This window comes from Suricata suricatta, chromosome 5 (genome assembly GCF_006229205.1).
Source record: "Suricata suricatta isolate VVHF042 chromosome 5, meerkat_22Aug2017_6uvM2_HiC, whole genome shotgun sequence".
Classification (NCBI taxonomy): domain Eukaryota; kingdom Metazoa; phylum Chordata; class Mammalia; order Carnivora; family Herpestidae; genus Suricata; species Suricata suricatta.
In genome coordinates, this window is record NC_043704.1 from 59597518 (window position 1) to 59618635 (window position 21118).

The 21118-nt window shown below is 39.4% G+C and overlaps 1 long non-coding RNA gene across 4 annotated transcripts in view; it reads right to left on the minus strand.

Moving 5' to 3' along the window:
- LOC115291745 overlaps positions 1-20826 on the minus strand; it is a 47941-nt gene extending 27115 nt beyond the window's left edge. The window contains exons 1-2 of one of the 4 annotated variants that reach the window (XR_003908650.1): positions 20725-20826; positions 9137-9261 (exon numbers count right to left, since the gene is read on the minus strand). This is a non-coding gene — a long non-coding RNA (uncharacterized LOC115291745). Of the gene's footprint in view, positions 1-1053; positions 1130-5341; positions 5420-9136; positions 9262-20724 lie in introns of those variants that run through there. The other 3 variants (XR_003908649.1, XR_003908647.1, XR_003908648.1) reach the window with 3 other exon arrangements.
- Positions 20827-21118: the final 292 nt, after the last annotated feature.

A 21118-nucleotide genomic window follows, 5' to 3' on the forward strand; every position in this document is an offset into this window, starting at 1 on the left:
TGTTTGGAGTGTCATTGTAACTACTGTATTGTAAATGATGGAAAATAATTGCATATATTAAAAAATATGAAACTTTATAAAGTAAAAAAAAATAAAATAAAATTTCAGAAAAGAAAGGAAAGCATTCAAAAGAGAGTAGAACAATATCAAGTGTATATCTGTTGAATTACTTAACTAATTAATCAAAGGCCCCAGTTTTCTTTTTTTTTTTACTTTGAGAGAGAGAGAGAGTATGGGGGTCAAAGGCAGAGAGAGAGAGAGAGGGAGAGGGAGGGAGAGGGAATCTTAAGCAGGCTCTATGCAGGGCATGAGCAGAGCTCAATCCCATGACCCGGGGATCATGACTTAAGCTGAGACCATGAGTTGGGCACTCAACTGACTCAGCCACACATGTGCCCCTAAAGCCCCAATTTTCTGGGGGGCCACCAGATACAACCCTAGTTTATCCAACCTCCGTCACTCCCCTCCTGACCCAACCCCAAAAGAAAGTGGAAAGCGTAGTCCCCCTCCTCGAAACCCCCTCCTCTATTCAACCACCCACCATAGCCTTGTTTCATTCCACATTCTTACACCAACCTTTCCTCTCAACCCCCAGCTCCTCCCCTCACATGCCTCCCCCTCTTCGTGCACACATACACAGCCACCCATGTCACTCCATCCGCATCTCTCCCTGGCTGAAGCTCCCTGCTTTCCCAGACTGAGAGAAGAGAAAGCCTGTTTTCAGTTAAGCTTTGGTCACACACAGATGCCTTTTCCATTACTCTTGTTTTTCCTCTTGAAGTGTAACATTTCTAATTAACTCCCCACAGGGGAGGAGGCCCTGCATTAATCACCCCCACATGAGCTGGGCAGGGGCCTTGGAGGCCAGCCCTGGGTTGCCTACAGCTGACCCCTGAGCAAGCTGCAACAGGAGCTTCCTTCGCTTTGAGGGAGGGATGGTGACCCCGTGGGCACAGTTGGAGGACATGGCGCAAGTTTGCCCATCTCTGTGGCCGGGGTCTGTGAAGTGAACCCTCTTCCAAGCCTCAGATTTGAGGCCCAGAGAACTCTGACCTTCTGACAGCCTGAAGACACCAAATGAACCTTCTCTGTGTGAGGACATGGAGTTTATCTAGCTTTCCTTTAGAACCTAGGGGAGAGTGGGAAAACAAGGACCATGACAGACTTGTGAAAATCAGAAGGAACACCTCCTATGTCTACTATTGTACATACCTCTGAAGTCCAAGTTCCCCTACACATCATAATGGAGTATAACTGAAAATGTTAGGGTCCCTCTGTCCCTTACAGAGGATTTATATCACTGCAAATTCAATACAAGAAAATACAACAAAGTTGCTTTGAAATCTGAATGCTGAGCCGTTGACTTAGCTCAGTTGTTAGATCCCATGGATTAGCCACACTCGTAAGAAATTCAAATTTGGGCCTCAGGAAAATGAAAGACGCATTTCATAAGTTCCAACGGTTGGCCAAAACTGTAAAAACTCAAGCGCTTAACTTGTGAACATGCAGTGTTGGCTATGATAAGTCCTTGGTATGATTTTGATGAGGTGCAGTAGTCCAGGAGTTGTGCTAGGAAGGAGCTTGTCCGTACTGTGAAGTCTGCCCGGGGTTGGGGGGGTCACCATGATTCTGTGTTGTTCTGGGACTGACTGCCATGGGGAAATGCCCATCAATGCAGCGGGCCCAGGTCCTGCCTCTATGCCGATTTGGAGCCGCACTTCAGGAATCTTTGATACTGACTTTCATGGGCTGGAGCCTGACCTGGTTGATTCTGGGGCTGGGAAAAGGAATTGAAGCAGCACCCCACAGCAGCAGGAAGACAAAAGCCATGGGAACTGGGTTGTGGGAAGCAGCAGGGGGATGGGAGGAATTAGTTTGATTGGAGGGACTAGAGACTTGTCAGATTTGAGGCCTGGAGAACTCTGACAAGTGAGGGACACATGCTGTTTAGGATCCTTCGCTAAGTAGACTTGATTACACCTTGAAAGCTCTGGGGCCCCTCTCCCAGGCACCTGCATCCAATTATCTATGGGCCCATCTACCTCAAAGAGGAAGAGCATCTGGCTCCGATTCCCAGCCTGACTTCACTCTCTCCAGACACTCATCCTCTTTCTGACATGAATTTAAAGGAATACAGGTGGGTGGTAGATGGGGGCCTGGCTGTTGGCCTACGCTTTCTAGAAACCTGTCACTGTTGTGTAGTTTACATCTGCCTTAAGTTTGGTCACCAGCAACTTACTCCTCTGTATAGTTCATCCTGGTAACATTGTCCACACAAGATGCTAATTTTCCCCCAGCTTCACTGAGATATATTTGACCTATATATAATGTTGTGTAAGTTTAAGTATACAAGGTAGTAGTTTGATATATGTATATATTATGAAATAACTATCATAGTGAGCTTAGTTAAGGCTTTCATCACCTCACATGGTTACGTTTGTGTGTGTTTGTGTGTATTGTGAAAACCTGTAAGATTTATCCTCTTAGCAGTTTTCAAGTATATGTTACATTGTTTTGTTTTTGTTTTCATTAAAGCATCATTAACCGTAGTCACCAGGTTGTACATTAGATCCCCAGGACTTACTCATCTTATAAATGGAGGTTTGGACCCTTTGACCATATTCACACATTCCCCTCCATCATTCCCACCTTCACGCCCAGACAACCATCGATCTCCTCTCTATTTCTGTGAGTTCAGTTTCTTTAGCTTTCCGTGTAAGTGAAATTATACACTATTGGTCTTTCTCTGTCTGACATTTCATTCAGCATAATGCTGTTAAGGTTCATCATCCATGTCATCCTACATGGCAGGATTTCCTTCTTTTTATGGTTGAATAATATTCCAGAGTGCGTGCACGTGTATCACCTTTTCTCCGTTCATCTGTCGACACTGAGGTTGTTTCCATGTCTTGGCTATTGTGCATAATGCTGCTTTGAATACAATAGTGCAGGTATCTCTTCCAGACAATGATTTCATTTCCTTCAGATATACACCCAGAAATAGAATTGCTGAATCATTTGGTAGTTTTATTTTTAATATTTTAAGGAACTTCTGCACTGTTTTCCAGAGTGCACCAATTTATATTCCCACCAAAAGTGCATGAGGGTTCCCTTTTCTCCACATCCTTGCCAACACTTGTTATCTCTTGTGTTTTTGACTTTAGCCATTCTGACAGGTGTGAGGTGGTATCTCACTGTGGTTCTTATTTGTATTTCCCTGATGATCAGTGATGTTGAGCATCTTTTCATGTACCTATTGGTCACTTGTAGATTTTCTTTGGAAGAATGTTCAGGTTTTTTGCTCATCTTAACAATCAGAATATTTGTGTGGTTTTTGATTTTTGGTTTTTCAGTTATTGAATTGTATGACTTCCTTATGTACTTTGTATTTTAACCCATTATCAGATATGCGATTTGGAAATATTTTCTTCCTTTACATTTTGTTGACAGTTTTCTTTTTTGTGCAGAAGCTCTTTTGACTGATGTGGCCCCACTTATTTTTATTTTGGGTATTTGTGCTTTTAGTTTCATAGCCAAAAAATCATTGCCAAGCTCAACGTCAAGGAGCTTTTTCTCTGTGTTCTAGTAGTTTTATGGTTTCAGGTCTTACATTTAAGTCTTTAATCCATTTCAAGTTAATTTTTGTGAGTAGTGTAAAGTAAGGGCCCAGTTTAATTCTTTTGTATATGGGTTATTTTAAGGATATTAAGGTGATTTAAAATACTTAGGAAATGGAAAAGTGGATTGGGCAGTATTCAATGTGTAATCATTGTGTTCAGATCACAGGAATGGGCAACTTAGAGACAGAATAGAAAATACAGTCTTAGATGTTGGGGTGCAGACCTTCCAAAGGAAAGTCACTCATGCAGAAAGGACAATTAGATACTTCAAAATGGATACTAGTTGGGGAGGGGATCTGATCTTCTTTTGATATACTAGTTAGAGAAAGCTTTTCTGAAATGATACATTTAAGCAAAGACATAAAGAATAAAAAAGAGCCAGCCTTAGAAAGAAAAGATGGAAATTCTTTCCAGGAGAGAAATCAGAATGTGAAAAGTTCCTGAGGCTGGAAAGAGTTTGTTCAAGGAAGTGGAAGACCACTGTGACTAAAGCTTGTTTTCCAAAGCAATGAGATAATATTACATTAAAAAAATTTGTTTACTGTGTTTTCACTTAATATAAAAATGCATTCCTAGTTTTTTCTTAAAAATATAGTTTTAATGACATATAATATCCCATTCTATAACTATAATATGCATGACTACACCCTGCAAAAAATAATGTTTCCAGATTTTTCCTTTTATAAATAATGGCAGATTAGGCAGCTTTACACACACACACACACACACACACACACACACACACACATATTTGCCTGAACTTTTTACTTTTCTTTAGAAAAAATTGCCAGGAGTGGAAAAAGTATTTGGTGGATGAACATTTCCAAACCAAATTTCTCTCCAGAAAGTTGGCATATATACTACTTTTTCATCGGTAGTATATGGAGTCCATTCCAGAGACAGTAGTAATTTGAGCAGGATTTTAAAATGTTAACTATTATAATTTTTTGTTTATTTATTTATCTTGAGAGAGAGAATCCCAAGCAGGCTCTGCACTGTTAGTGCAGAGTCTGATGCGGGGGTCGAACCTACAAACTGTGAGATCATGACCTAGCCGAAATCAAGAGTTGGATGCCCAACCTATTGAGCCACCCAGGTGCCCCAGAATGCTCATTATTAAATAGAAATTCTCTATTTTTAACTTTAAATTATTGAGGAATGTTAGGATAGAAGTGAATTCAAATGTGTAATCTCAAATATATGTAAAAATCAGTCTAGAAGTGTTAATACATGGCTTTGGGAAGATTGTTTATTTGAAAAAAAAATGGTCTCCTTACCTCATGCCATAAACTGAAATACATTCCAGGTGATTGAAGAGGTACACATAAACAAAAAAGGTAAACCATAAAAAAACCCCTAAAGAATACCGTATATATTCGTCTAATAGAGGAGGAAAAGCATAAAAGCCAAGGAAGAAAGGAGAAAGGGGGGAAGGGTGGGTCTACCTGCATACAGATTCAAAACTCCTCTGTTGCAAAAGTCCCATCAGCATAAAGTTCATCCCCTGAGCATAAAATAAGTGCACTAGGAGGTTTCTTAACAGAAACAGTTCACCTACAGTGAGTGCTGGCCAGGCACTGGCTAAGTACTTAATTTGCCTTTTATCATTTAGTGCTGCGAGGTGGGTATTATTACTGTCCACGCTGGCTCAGAGGGGCTGGAGTCACTAGCAGTCAGTTGAGCTGAGTTAGGTGGTCTCAGTCAAATACCTGTCAACTTACCTAGGACATTTACAGACCTCCCGGCTCTGCTTCTCTGCCCCTCACTCTCCCCTTGTAAAGCTTCTTCCGACATAAGCCTGGCCCGCTTGGCAGTCACCTGCCCATCAATTGCAGCAGAATAGCACATTGTGATCTCACTTGGCCCGAGGCCAAAAGCTGCTGTCTTTTTGGACACTGGTCCCCTCTGACTTTCGCCTCCCCTGTCTAAGCCAACCCAGGAGAAGTCACCATAGAAAAAGAAAATATTATTAGAGTTTGTATCACAGACCTAGGGATTGTCTCCACTGAGCTGAGACAGAAAACTACTGTGTTTATCAGGAAAGATTACACTTGTCTGCAAAGAGTCTCTTTCAGACTGTAAGATAAACAGAGGGAGTCACTGGCTGCCCTCTGGGCTGGTCCCTGCACAGGGCGTCTGCACGGAGCTGGTAGTATGTGCTCTGTCCACCTCTGAGAAAACAGGCTGCTGACTTCATCCAGCTTCCAATCCTGCTCCAGAGAGGGCCAGACTCTCAGACACATGCATGTTCTTCCACATTGTTTTATTATAAGATGATACTCAAAAATGATTAAGGGGATAGAATGAAATGAATTCTCAGAAAAGATTTAAAAAGCTAAATATGTATAGTATAGCTAAACAATGACTAACACTGGCCCCTCGGCTCCCTGGGAACTCTGTTGGGCCAAGGCATTGTTTAGGCTGGCCTTCGGGCCAGTGGTCAGATGGCTCGCCCCCAGGTGGCTGCCATCCATCAGCTGGCTCATCCTCATTTACTTATGGAAAGAACACGAACCCAGACCTGGGTTCAAATCCTGATGCTAGTTATTAGCTGTGTGGTCTTTAGCAAAATCCTTGACCGAAAACTTGATCCTAAATCTCAGTGTCATTATATCTATAAAATGGGGATTTTTTTTACCTCTTGGATATGTTTCAAGGATTAGTGATAATAAGGTGTATGAATATTATTAACTTATTTTCAAAATTAAACTTATCTCCCCAACACTATTTTTCCTGACTTCTCTTTTTGTTCCTCTTTCTGTTTCTTAACAATAAAAGAAAATTACCAAAGTAATAAATGCACATGGTTGAAAAAACAGTACGGGGCCCCTGGGGGGCTCAGTCGGTTAAGTGTCCGACTTCGGCTCAGGTCATGATCTCACAGCTTGTGAGTTCAAGCCCCGTGTCAGGCTCTGTGCTGACAGCTTGGAGCTTGGAGGCTGCTTTGGATTCTCTCCCTCTCTGCCCTTCCCCCACTCATACCCTGTCTCTCTCCTTCAAAATTAAATAACATTAAAAAAAATTTTTTAAAAGAAAATACAAATAGTGCGAAAGAGACGATCATAAAAGGCACCAATCACTCCTCCCACTCTTCCCAAACCTAGCCTTGCTCTACAGAAGTAATTATTGAATATTTTCTTCTGTTGGTTATTCCCATATCTATAATAATATTCTTATATCACCTTTCTTTTCTTTTTTTTTTAATAAAATGTGCACCTGGTTAAAAAAATCCCAAAGTGAAAAAAGAACCATCTGTGGCTTCCATGAAAACACATCTTTCAGGTGTCTGATTTATTGACCGAAGGTCCCAGGTGCCGTGCTCTGAAATCCATAACCATGTACAGAGGCCACAATTTAAGCACAGCAGTGATATGAAGACAGGCTTGCTCTTGGGAGGAGTGGGATCCTCAGAAAGGCAGCTGGCATCCAAGAACTGCCCATCAGCTTTGCTGAAACTTCCTTAGACTGCACCTCATTCAAGATGTTTCTTGCTCAACCTTCTCTCCTTCACAGACCTGCATCACATCTGCCAGCCTCCTCTGTCTCCCTCCACATTTTCTCTCACAGATGGCCCCTAATAAATCTCATGCACATCTAATCCTATCTTTCCTCAGAAGACCTAAATTTCCACTGTCCATAGTGACAAAGCATATCAGCAGCCAACAGGTGTGTTGCTTAATGCCTACAATTAAAAAAAAAAAAAGTCAAGAATGGAGGAAAAGGAGTCTGGGACATTCACCTAATAAAAAGTCATGATCTCTTGCTGAGTTCCAGGACCATAGTCTATTTTAAGGTCTAGAACCCACTGAGTCACAACATGTGATGTTGAAAGTATGTACTGTGAACATTTCCTTTATCCATCTCCAAAGGGATCTATGGCCATTTACTCTGGTGATTGTATACTGTGGAAAGGAGTATACCCAGATTATATTGAGGACTAATGGATACAGCGTCTGTGTGGACATTGATACCTGGAGACCCAAAGTGTCATCATGCCCCCTACCCACATTAGAATGGTGGACTATTTGGGAACCAAGTAATAAAGGAGTCTTGGCTAAAGTCTGGCTCAGAGTATGCCTGCTGGGTCTTTGGATACACCAAGGAGTCATTTCCTCAGTGTCCAAGTGTATAGTTGGAAATGATAGCTTGCAATTGGAGTTACTCCCTCATGGAGTCCTTAGCCTATTGAGTTAGAGTCATTATAGTGAAGGAAGCCAAAGGGAAACCTCTGAAACTTTCCACAACCACCTCCAATGCCAGGCCAAGATAGTAAATAAATACAAATACTGCATCCCAAAGAAGGAGTGTGGCAGAGATTATTGCCAGCTTTAAAGATCAAAGAACACAGAAGTGGTAGCCCTCATTGTATCTCCATTTAATTCACCAGTCTGACCCCTGCAGAAACTGGTGGATCCTGAAGAATGACTATGGACTACTAAAAGGACACCCAAGTTGTAGCCCCAACTGCAACTGCTGTGATAGGCCTGGTATCTTTTCCTAGAACAGATTAACACGCCCACCACACAAGTACACAGTGTATGGGCATTGATCTGGTGAATGCATTCTTTTCAATCCCAATGAGAAAAGAGAATCAGAAACTATTTGCATTTATGTGAAATAAACAGCAATATTCATTTACCGCTTGCCTTAGGGCTATGTTAACTCTCCTGCATCTATCATAATATAGTCCAAAGAGGTCTATATTACCAGACTATCTGAAAGAATATCACACCTTCCATGGATAACCATGCTGATTGAGCAAGAACAACATAGTTAGTTCACTGGAGGTCTTGGTAAATTGTGCTGTGGCACATGGAAGATAAATCCTATAAAGATTCAGGGACCTACTATTTCTGGAAAGTTTTTAGGATTCCAGTGATGAAGGATGTGCAGGAAAAAGCCTTCCAAAGTAAAAGACGAATTGCTGCACCTACCATCCCCTAGCAGAAAGGGCCCTCCCTCATTGGAAAATACTGCCAGCTGCCTAATGGGCCTCCCTGGGGTCTGAGTAAAACTCAGAGCAGAAAAAGGGCTTTGGAGCAGGTCCAGCTGTAGGGCAAGCAGCCTTGTCTCTTTGCCACATGATCCAGAAGACTCTACAGTGTTGGTGGTGGGAAAACTTCCTGTTATGGCAAATAAGAAATTAGATCACTTATGTCATCCACCATTTCTATTTTTAGTTCTCCTGCTTATTTCCATTATAAAAAATTTTTGATGTTTATTTAATTTTTGAGAGAGAGATAAAGAGACAAGCAGGGGAGGGACAAAGAGAGAGAGAGAAAGACACACAAAATACGAAACAGGCTCCATGTTCCGAGCTGTCAGCAGAGCCTGATATGGGGCTCAAACTCACAAACCACGAGATCATGACCTGAGCCGAAGGGGGGCACTCAAAGGACTCAACCACCCAGATGTCCCTATTTCCATTATAAATAACCCCCATATGTATAGTTCTGCCACCTGCAGACTGCATTTCTGACTTCTTGCTTTGAAAATAAGGATGTTAGCACTCTTACCTTTTTCCATTTTCCATCTCCCAGCTTTTCTCATCTGTCTTTTACTTTTACATTGTCAAAGCTGGTAACATTTATATTCTGTCTTCAGCCAAAATTGTCTTCCATCCTTTATATGTAGACTGACCCTGAAAGTTTAGAATGAGTAAACTATATTAACTGTATTATGGCTATGTAATAATTATTCACTGCAGTACTAAGTGTCTCACAATAATTACATTGCCTTTCTTTTTGAGTTGTTTGATTTTTTTCTAGGGTTTCTAATTGCTGAGATGGGGGTTCCCCTCTTTTTTATTTGGCTTTGTTAGAGTTGCATTTAACAAAACTTCTCTTTCCATTATAGCATTACTTCTCTGATACTGCTCACTTTGTTTTTCTGGAAGATATTTCTTCTAGACATGTCCTCCTGCTCTGATTTAGCCAGACTGCTTTTCAGATCTACTACATAGTTGTTGTACTGGCACGTCATTAATCTGGTTTGGATCCATTGTTTTCAAGGTACCTTATGTTCCTTTTTCTCTCCTCAAGTAACGCCTATGAAAAGTATACAGAGTTAAACTTTTTGGTTTCTTGCATCAGAAAATGCCTTTATTCAACCTTCATACTTAATTGATAGTTTGGCAGGGTATAGAACAAGTTAAAAACCATTTTTCTATTCATAACCTGAAGACATCGCTGTATTCTATATAGCCAGTGATTTCTTTTAAGAGATCCGATGCTGATTCTATTCTCATCCTCATTTTCTTGTATAGTTAACATACAATGTTACACTAGTTTCATGTATACAGCATAGTGATTCAACAATTTTATATGTTATGCTCACCAAAAGTGTAGCTACCATCCTACACCATACAACACTATTATAACACCACTGGCTATATTCCCTATGCTGCACCTTTTATTCCCATGGCTTAGTCATTCTGTAACTGGAAGCCTGTATCTCTCACTCTCCTTCATCCATTTTGGCCATCCACTCTCCCGCTTCCTTTTGGGAAGCCACCATTTTGTTTTTTGTAGTTATAGGTCTGATTCTGCTTTTGGTTTGTTATTTGTTTTGTTTTTTAGATTCCACATGTAAGTGAAATCATATGGTATTTGTCCTTCTCTGACTTATTTCACTTAATATCTCTAGGTCCATCCATGTTGTAGGAAGTGTCAAAATTTCATTCCTTTTTTATGGCTGAGTAATATTCCATTGTGTAAATATACCACATCTTTATTCATCTATTGAAGGACACTTGGGTTGCTTCCATATATTAGCTATTATAAATAATGCTACGATAAACATAGAGGTATGTATATCTTTTCAAATTATTGTTTCCGTTTTCTTTGGGTAAATACCCATGAGTGGAATTACTGGATAATATGGTAGTTCTGTTTTTAGTTTTTTAGAAATGTCCATACCTTTTCCACAGTGGCTGTACCAACAGTTCAGGAGCGTTCCTTTATCTCCACATCCTCACTAACACTTAGTATTTTTTGTCTTTTTGATTATAGCCATTCTGACAGGTGTAAGGTGCTATGTAATTGCAGTTTTGATTTGCATTTCCTTGATGATAAGTGATGTTGAGCATCTTTTCACATGTCTGTTAGCCATTTGTATGTCTTCTTTGCCAGATCCTCTGGCCATTTTAGTCATATTATTTGTGGATTTTTTTGGTGTTGAGTTGCATAAGTTCTTTATATATATTGGATACTTAACCCATTATCAGATTTATCGTTTGCAAATATCTTCTTCCATCCAGCTGGTGGCCTTTCTGTTTTATTGATGGTTTCCTTCACTGTGCAAAAGCGTTTTATTTTAGTGTAGTCCCAATAGTTTATTTTTGCTTTTGTTTCTCTTGCCTTAGGAGACATATCTAGAAGAAAGGTCAATGTCAAAGAAATTACCTCCTATGTCTTCTAAGAGTTTTATGGTTTCAAATCTCCCATTTGGGTCTTTAATCTATTTTGAGTTTATTTTTGTGGATGATGTGGTCAATTTCATTCTTTTGCCTGTAATTGTCCCTTTTTCCCAGCACCATTTGTTGAGCAGACTGTTTTATCCCATTGTATATCCTTGCTTCCTTTGCCAGATATCACGTGACCATGTAAGTGTGGGTTTATTTCTGGGCTCTCTGTTCTATTATTCTCTGTCTGTTTTTGTGTCAATATCACACTGTTTTGATTACTACAGCTTTGTAGTATATTTTGCAATCTGAGATTGTGATACTTACAGCTTTGTTGTTCTTCCTCAAGATTGCTTTTGCTATTCAGAGTATTTTGTGGTTCCATGCAAATTTTAGTATTATTTTTTCTAATTCTGTGAAAAATGCTATTGGTATTTTGATAGGAATTGCATTAAATCAGTAGATTGTTTTGGGTAGCCTGAACATTTTAACAATATTAATTCTTCCAGTCCAGAAGCATGGAATATCTTTTTATTTGTGTTGTCTTCAGTTTCTTTCATCAGGGTTTTATAGTTTTCAGCATACAGGTCTTTCACATCCTTGGTTAAGTTTATTCCTTGGTATTTTATTATTTTTGGTGCAATTGTAAATAATACTGTTTTCTTGATTTCTCTTCCTGCTACTTTAATTTTAGTGTATAAAAATGCAAACTATTTCTGGGTATTTCATTTGTATCATGCAACTTAGCTGAATTCATATATTACTTCTAATAGTTTTTTGATGGAGTCTTTAGGGTTTTCTATGTATTATATCAAGTCATCTGAAAATAGAGACAGTTTAACTTATTCCTTTTATTTCTTTTTCTTCTGTGATAGCTGTGGCTGGACTTCCAGTACTATGTTGAATAAAAATAATCAGTGTATATCCTGACCTTAGAGGAAAAGCTCTCAGTTTTTCAACATTGACTATGACATTAGCTATTGGTTTTTCACATAGGGTTTTTATTATGTTGGGGGTACAGTCCCTCTAAACCCACTTTGTTGAAATTTTTTATCATGAATAGATGTTGAATTTTGTCAAATGCATTTTCTGCATCTATTGAGATGATCCTATGATTTTTTATGATGTTTTGTTGATGTGGTGTATCACATTGGTTGATTTGCAAATATTGAACCATACTTGCATGCCTAGAAAAAATTTCACTTGATCACAAATGATCCTTTTAACATATTGTTGAAAGTGATTTGCTAATTTTTTGTTGAGGATTTTTGCATCTGTTTTTATCAGGGATACTGGCCTGTAGTTCCTTGGTGTTTTTGTCTGGTTTTCGTATCAGGATAATACTGGCCTCATAGAATGTATTTGGAAGTTTTCCTTTCTCTTCTATTTTTTGGAATAGTTTGAGGAGAATATGTATTAACTCTTTTATAAAAGTTTGGCAGTATTCATCCATGAATCCATCTGGTCCTGGACTTTCATTTTTTCATAATTTTTTTAATTAATGATTCAATTTTGTTACTAGTAACTGGTCTGCTCAGATCAGATTTTGTATTTCTTCCTGATTCAGTTTTAGAAAATGTTTCTAGGAAATAATCCATTTCTCTGGTTGTCCAGTTTGTTGGTATGTTATTTTTCATTTTTTATAGTATTCTCTTATAATCCTTTGTATTTCCAATGTGTCAGTGCTACTTTTCTTTCATTTCTGATTTATTTATTTGGGTCCTTACTCTTTTTTGATGAATTGGACAAAGATTTATCAATTTTGTTTATCTTTTCAAAGAACCAGTTCTTGGTTTCATTAATATTTTCTTTTTCTTTTTTGTCTCCATCTAGTTTATTTCTGCTCTAATCTATATTGTTTCCTTCCTTCTACTCACCTTGGCCTTTGTTTGTCCTTATTTTTATAATTCCTTTAAGTGCAAGGTTAAATTGTTTATTCAGGCTTTCTCTTATTTCTTGAGGTAAGCCTGTATTGCCATATATTCTCTCTCTTTACTCACTTATCCAAAAGATTTCAGACCATTGTGTTTTCGTTTTCTTTCTTTTTTTATTAAAATTTTTTTGATAATGTTTATTTATTTTTGAGAGAGAGAGAGAGAGAACAAGAGAGCAAGTTAACAAGGGAGGGTCAGAGAGAGAGGGAGACACAAAATCCAAAACAGCCCCTCTCTCTGAGCTGTCAGCACAGAGCTCGATGTGGGACTCAAATGTATGAACCATGAGATCATGACGTGAGTTGAAATCGAACGCTTAACCAAGTGAGTCACCTAGGCACCCCACATTGTGTTTTTATTTTCATTTGTCTTCATTTTTTAAAAAATTTCTTCTTTGATTTTTTTGTTCACCTTTTGGTTGGTTGCTCAGTAACATGTTGTTTAGCCTCCACATGTTTATGTTTTTTCCAATTTTTTCTTATGATTGGTTTTTAGTTTCATACTGTTATGGTCAGAAACTGTGCATGATATGATTTTACTCTTCTTAAATTTATTTACTTAATATTTATTTATTTACTTTGAGAGGGAAAGAGAGCACAAGCAGGGGAAGGGCAGAGAGAGAAGGAGACACAGAATCCAAAGCAGGCTCCAGGCTCCAGGCTATCAACACAGAGCCCAATGTGGAGCTTGAACCCACGAACCACAAGATCATGACCTGAGCTGAAGTCAGACGCCAAACCAACTGAGGCACCCAGGAGCCCCTAGTCTTTTTAAATTTATTAAGACCTGTTTTGTGGCCTAACATGTGATCTATCCTGGAGAATGTTCCACGTGCACTTGAATGTGTATTCTGTTGTTTTTGGATGGAATGTTTTATATATGTCTGTCAGGTACATCTGGTCTAATGTGTCATTCAAAATCACTGTTTCCTTGTTGATTTTCTGACTGGATGATCTCTCTCCATTGTTGTAAGTGAGGGAAGTGTTATTGTATTACTATCAATTTCTCCCTTACTGTCTGTGAATATTTCCTTCATGCATTTTGGTGCCTCAATGTTGGGTGCCTGCATACTTACAATTGTTATATCCTGTTGTTGGATTAGTCTCTTTATCGTTATATAATGCCCTTTTTTTTTTTTTTTTGGTCTCTTGTTTCAGTCTTTGTCTTAAAGTCTGTTCTGTCTGATATAAGGATGGCCTCCCCACATTTTTCTTTTTTTCACTTCCATTTACATGAATAATCTTTTTCCATCTCTTCACTTTCAGTCTGTATGTGTCTTTAGGTCTGAAGTGAGGCCCTTGTAGGCAGCATAGAAATCAGTCTTGTGTTTTAATCCATTCCTTCACCCTATGTCTTTTAATTGGCATGTTTAGACCATTTACATTTAAATTAATTATTGATAGGTGTGTATTTATTGCCACTTTGTTTTCTGGTTATTATTGTAGTTCTTCTCTGTTCTTTTCTTCTTCTTCTTGCTGTCTTTGTAACTGATAAGATTCTATGGTGTTATGTTTGCCTTTCTTTCTCATTATTTTTGTGAAACTATTATAGGTTTGGGTTTGTGGTTACCATGAAGTTTATATATAACATCTTAAGTATATAGCCATCTATATTAAGTTGATGGTCACTTAAATTCAAACACATCCCAAAAGAACTTCCATTTTTACTCTCCATCTCCATGTTACATATATGTTGCCGTATTTTACATTACTTTACTCATAATTTTTTAATATAATTTTTATGGCCTTTTCTTTTTCACTTCAAGAAGTTACTTTAAGGGGTGCCTGGGTGGCTCAGTTGGTTATGACTTCAGCTCAGGTCATGATCTCACAGTTTGTGAGTTTGAGCCCCATGTCAGGCCCTGTGCTGACAGCTCAGAGCCTGGAGCCTGCTTCAGATTCTGTGTCTCCCTCTCTCTCTGCCCCTCTTCCAGTCACATTCTCTCTCTCTCTCTCTCTCTCTTTCTCTTTCTCTCAAAAATATTAAAAAAAATTTAATCAAAAATAAGAATAGAAAAAGAAATTACTTTAATATTTCTTGTAAGGTCAGCTTAGTGGTGATAACTTCCTTTAATTTTGTTGTGTCTGGGAAACTCTTTATCTCTCTTTCTATTCTGAATGATAATGTTGCCAGGTAGAGGATTCTTGATGGTAAGATTTTACCTTTGAGACTTTGAATATATCATGGTACTCCCTTTGGCCTGCAGTTTCTGCTGAAAAGTCAGCTGATAGTCTTATATGGTTTCCCTTATATGTAGCCTCTTGCTGCTTTTAAAATGCTCTCTTTATCTTTAAACTTAGATGTTTTAATTGTTATAGGTCACTGTGGAGACCTGGTTTGGAACTCTATGCTTCCTGAACCTGAATACCTCTTTCCTTCCTGAGGTTAGGGAGGTTTTCAGCTTTTATTTCTTCAAATAAGTTTTCTTCCCCATGTCTGATCCTAGTTGTTTTGTAAGTATTGAATTTCCATTCCTTGGAAGCTTTTGGATATCTAGGTGAACACCTTTTTCATTCACTGTACTTGGTACTTAATGGGACTTTTAAATATGAGGACTTGTGTCCTACTGCCCTTTGAAATTTTTTCTTTTATTTCTTTTATAATTTTTCCCATTTTCCTCTGTTTCTTATTTTGATATTTCTATTATCAGATGTAAGAATTTTTTCATTTTTAATATGTTTTTGTTTTCTGAATTCTACTTTCTATGAAATTTCCTCTGTATTTTACTTTCTAACTTAAAAGAAAAATTTATTATTATTATTGATTTTTCATCCATCTATGGTTTCAAGTGTTGTTAAATAGCATCCTATTCTTGTCTTACTTAAGCTATTATAAACTATTGTACTCTCAGAATAATTTGAAAACTGTGGCATTCATAAAGCAAGACTTATACCTCTTTTTATAACTCTGTTTTCATTCTCTGAACTTTTTCCTACGTTTAGTCTTTTCCTTTTAGCTTATCTCTGTGTTTCTTCTTCATATTTTAAGATCTTGAGTTCTTCATTTACATTTAAATATAAGGCAACAAGTAGACAGGCTGTGAGCTCTGTGTATGCAGGTAGAGCAGATCAGGAGAGGGTGTTCACTCTAGTGGTGAAGGGATGGTAAATAGGCCGGCATGCATTGAGATCCCTAAATGGCAGAGGGGCCAATTCCCATAATAGTTCCCTTAGCTTTTCCTAAGTAGTTTGCTCTGTTTCTTTAGAGTAGATTTATCCTTTCTTCCATTTGTTGGCACCTGGCTGCCTGGCACATTTGCACACAGATGGTGGGGATATGTTGCAAGTTGACTGTAATATCTATAGACTGTTGCTTTTGCTTCCTTTACGTAGGCACTGGTCTCTTGAGCTCTTGAGCTTCTCCAGGGCTCTACAGGACAGACCAACTTCTCCTTGGCCACAGCCATGTTTATGTGTATGTTCTCAGGTCTGCTTCCTCCACACTGCCTCACCAGTCAGTATCTTTCATCCACTTTTAGTCTTCCATAAATATATTGAAATCTTTTGTGCCCTAATGCTCCCACTTTCCATCTTGGTTGAAGAGGATTGGTAATTTTTTGTTATTCCTTCAGTATCATTTAATATATTCTTGGAAGAAAAGACATTAATGTGCATGACCAATCAACCATCTTGAACCAAAGTTTTCTGTCTTAATTTCATTACTCTCTAAAGCCTCAATTATGATTTTACTACTGTCTATAGTACACATCAATTAGAAGTTAATATCTCTCATATTTGCCTATTCTTTTAATTCCCATTTCTGTTATCCAGTTCTGACTCACTATATCCCACTGAGGCTGTTATAATAGGTACTTAACTAGCAACTCTAGCTAGATTTTCCATAAAATGTAAGTCATGTCACTTTCCTGCTCAAAAACCTGTAGTGCTCTCTGTTGACTTCAAAAGAAAAACTAAAATTTGCCAAGCATTGAAGGTTCCTAGTAATCTGTTCCCTGAGCAATCCTATTTCTATCATTTACAGACTGCTTTTTCCTCCTAGAATGTTCCAACTTCCCATCTCTGTAGCTAGAAGTCATTTTCTCTTTTTTTTTCCCTTTATTCACACCATAGCTCACTTCCCTAGGTTACCTACCTAAGGTGCCACTGCCTTCTGGAAGACTTCATTTGTTTTTTTACTTCCTCCCCATGGCTCTTGCTCATTCCCCCACTCTGGGCTCTCCCAGAACACTGGCTGAGGCTCTTTCTGAGCATCTGTGACCAAAGACATGTGTGAGCTTCCTGAGGGCAAAGACCTGCCTTATTGAGCCCATTTTCTCTATGACCAAACAGAGTGGTTGGCATCTAATAAGAATTCAGAAATTATTACTTGGACTTGAAGGAGAAAAAGAAGGTAAATGCATAGGTATGCTTGTATGTTTATACACGTTTGTACATGTGACATACCCACACAATTATGGATGTTGGATTAGACACAACACTAAAAGGATCTTTTTCACTACCACTCATCTTTCTCCTTGCAAGCCAGAAGCAGGTCATACAGTCTTCTGTCCCAATGCCTTACTGTATTCTTTGAACAACCTACGGTTTCAATCAGAGTTTGTGGCCACTCATAGTTTTTAAGCTCCGCCTTTCCAAATGAAGAGCAGGAGAATTTGGGCTCTGGGGAAAAGTCTCTTGAGTGGGGTGCCAGGAGGGGAAGGAGACTTTCTTGTCTCACTACTTTTCTCCCTCAACTTTACTAAGTATCTGTTGTGGGGCCTGGGGGCTGGAGCCAGGAGAGGTTAGCAAATACTAGCCTCCGTGTTCCTGAGGGATTCCTGGCAGAACCCATCAGAGCTGCCTTTTATCACTGCTGCACGCTTTAGTGCATCTGTCACAGCTCACAGACATCATGTTCCTGGCTGGATTAATCCCGCCTGCCTTCATACTCAGGATGTGGGACACGGGGGGGGGGGGGGGGGGGGGGGGGGGGGGGGGGGGGATGTGGAGGAGAGGAAAATAAGTGAGAGGAGAAAAAGAAACTTTGAAAGTACCAAGTGACAGACCTAAGAAGAGAAACAAAATTAATTTACAAAAACAGAGGGAAATACAGTTTTGACAAATTAAAGGTAAAGATCTGAAAAGAGAACAAAGGGCTGAAAAAAAAAAGGGGGGGGGACTCAAAGTCCCAGAATGGGAGGGACATTCAGAATTGGAACAGAGAGACTCAAGCTGCAGGCTAGTGCTGTCAGAAGTGGTTTATTATTTTTAGAAGGTTATAAAGCAGATCGATCATTCACAGATTCATTCTTTCCCTTAGTGCACATTTAGTGTGGGACCCACGTTAGCACATACTTGGAGGTCTCATTACTCAGTTCTGCCGTAAACTTACTCTGTGACATAGAGAAGGAAGTTTAATACATCAGGGCCTCAGTTTTACCTGTGTAAAAAGCTTGTACCCAAATCAAACCTCAGCCTCCCCTTTGTAATAGACACTTTAGATGGGAAAGGAAGGCTGACTTGGCACACAGTGAACTCCAGTTATTACAGTGCCTGTGCATCTTAATGCCACAAAGAGCCTTCCCATCTGGACCGGCTGACACTTCAATCTCTTCCGGTGCTATGGTTCTGAGACACAGAGACATGAGATCTCTGTCACTGTGAGTGAGCCGTCTTGAAGACAGACTGAATCTAGTTCATTTCTATTTCCTCTTTGCACATTGAACCTGCTACTTAGTAAGTACTTAGTTTTGTTGATTGTTTCGAAGGATTCAGAGAAGGCATCATAGAATCCAGACATATGAGCTGGACCTTGAAGCCTTAATGTACAGGCTGCATTTAGCATACAGAAGGTACTCAGTAAAGGAAGCTTAGTAAGTTTATGGAGAGGAAAAGAAGAGTAAGGCAGAGGGACTGAGAAGTAACATGCGTGTTGAGTTCAAGGAACAGACAGTTTGTTGAGTATGGCTAGATCAGTGTCTCTAAACCTTTTGTGTTTATACTAATTGCTGGAGGAGCTAGTTTTGACATGCAGAGTCCTGAGGTCTCTACACCCAGAAATTCTGCTTCAGTAGCCCCGAGGACCTGCAAGGATAGCTGCACTTTAAATAGATACCGTCAGATTATTTTCTGACAGGTAGTCTGCAGGCCACACTTTGAGAAATACAGGCTCAGGGATTTGGGGGTGGGGGTTGGGAGAAGGTGGGAGTGGCATGAGTGTGTGGAAAGATGAGACCAGGGTTGGTTGAGAAGAATTTGGAATCTATCCAGAAGGGGAGCCCTCCAGGGTTTCTAAGCAGGGGAGTGACAGGGCCAGGTCTGTGATGGAAATCAACTAAAGCTTAGGGCATTTTCTCTTTGCTTCTGCTCCATTAGATATCATTGCTTCAAGGGCCCTGAACAAATAATGTTCCATTAAAGCCTCCAGATTTTGTAGGACCCAGAGTTCCAGTTACCAGTGGAATGTGAAGTTCACAGGCCCCGTTCAGGCTTGCAAGGAGAGGATTAATTAGGTAAAAAGGCAGTTGCACACATAAGTGGGTGCCCACACCCCAGTCTGGCCTGGTGTTTTGGTGCACTCATTCAGGCATACAATACTCTTTTCAGTGCTAAGCGCCACCTCTTGAAACAAGTTAAAAAGCGAGTTCCAAGTGAGATGCCCAAGTGCTCTGTTTTACACAGACTAATGATCAACAGCCTTCTGTTTTTATGGTCCTGGCAGCCAGACGGGCTCACTGCTAAAGAAGCTATAGAAAAGGATTGTTGCGTCTCATATCCTGCTACATAGCTAAGTGCTGAAAAATATGTTTCAAGTTTAAAAAAAATGATTGCTTTACTGAAATTATTTGTTTATAAAAATTTGTGCCTTGTGGGGTTTTTTTTACATTTAAAAAATTCCATATGTTTCATTGTGTTGGCACAGTGAAATTAAAATTAACATTTGTAAAGTGTTTTACGCTTTGAAAAGTACTTTCACGTGTAATATCTCCATTGATTCTCAAAATAATCAATGTGAGATAGCTAATTATCACTATCCCATTTTACAGATCAGAAGACAAGCCGTCAGGGTTAGTGATTTGTAAAAAGCCATGCAGCTTGAAAACACGTGGTTCCAGGGGCCAATCTGAGGTCTTGGGGTCCCAACACCCATGATTTCACTGTGGCTGAGGGAACCCTGGCAATCAGTGGGAATGCAGATGTCAGTGATCCCCTTCACAACTCAATACTGGGCCACAGCTCAGCTTCACAGCGGCCTGCCTCAACATTTTGTTCATTTCAGGTGTCCTTGACAGAGAGAGAGGTGGATGAGGTCATGGACTCCATGACTATGTTGGTGGTTGATTAGACTGGAAACAAGATTACCTATGAGACTGAAACTATCACATTAACTCTGAGAGTAACAAAAGATTAACATTAACCAAAGATATCCCAAGTCACTTTAGAGTCATTAGCATTGCTTCCAGACCTGTATGATGTGATTATCTGAATGGATATCTAAATGTATCTAAAAAGTAATATGGCGGACACAAGGGGGAGTTGGTCATCCCAGAAACAAATGTTTCAGAACCCACTTGAGCTCTTCTTTGCAGAGGAGATATGATGGCCTAATGATTTGACCCATGGAGGCCTAGTGGCATGGACATATTCACTATAGTAATAGACTCCAGTCAATATTGGGCCAAAAACCTCAACCCTCTTGTGTTATTTCCATGTTTGCTGGTGCAACTTGGGGATTTGACTTCCCTATTTAAGATTTCTGTGGATTCTCAGATACAGGCCCCCAGGCTCTCTGGGTGACCTTTAGTGGTGGCCCCTGGCCAAGCACTCACCTATTCTTTTGAAACATCTAGAGCAAGTCCTGGAGATGATGTTCATAGGTCTGGAATCGGCCTTAACATTTGAAGGCCAGCACTAGCCTGTGGCTACTTGAATTGTCCTCTAGTTTTTACAGAAATGACTTAACAATGAACAATAGTGATTATGCTTTTTAAGAAAAATAAGAAACAGGGGCACCTGGATAGCTCAGTCAGTTGAGTGTCCAACTTTGGCTCAGGTCATGATCTCAGGGTTCGTGAGTTTAAGCCCCACACTGGGCTCGCTATCAGCCTGTCAACACAGTCTGCTTCAGATCCTCTGTCCTCCTCTCTCTGCCCCTCCCCCATTTACATTCCCTCAAAAATGAATAACATTTAAAAAAAATTTTTAATGTTTAATGCCTATTTA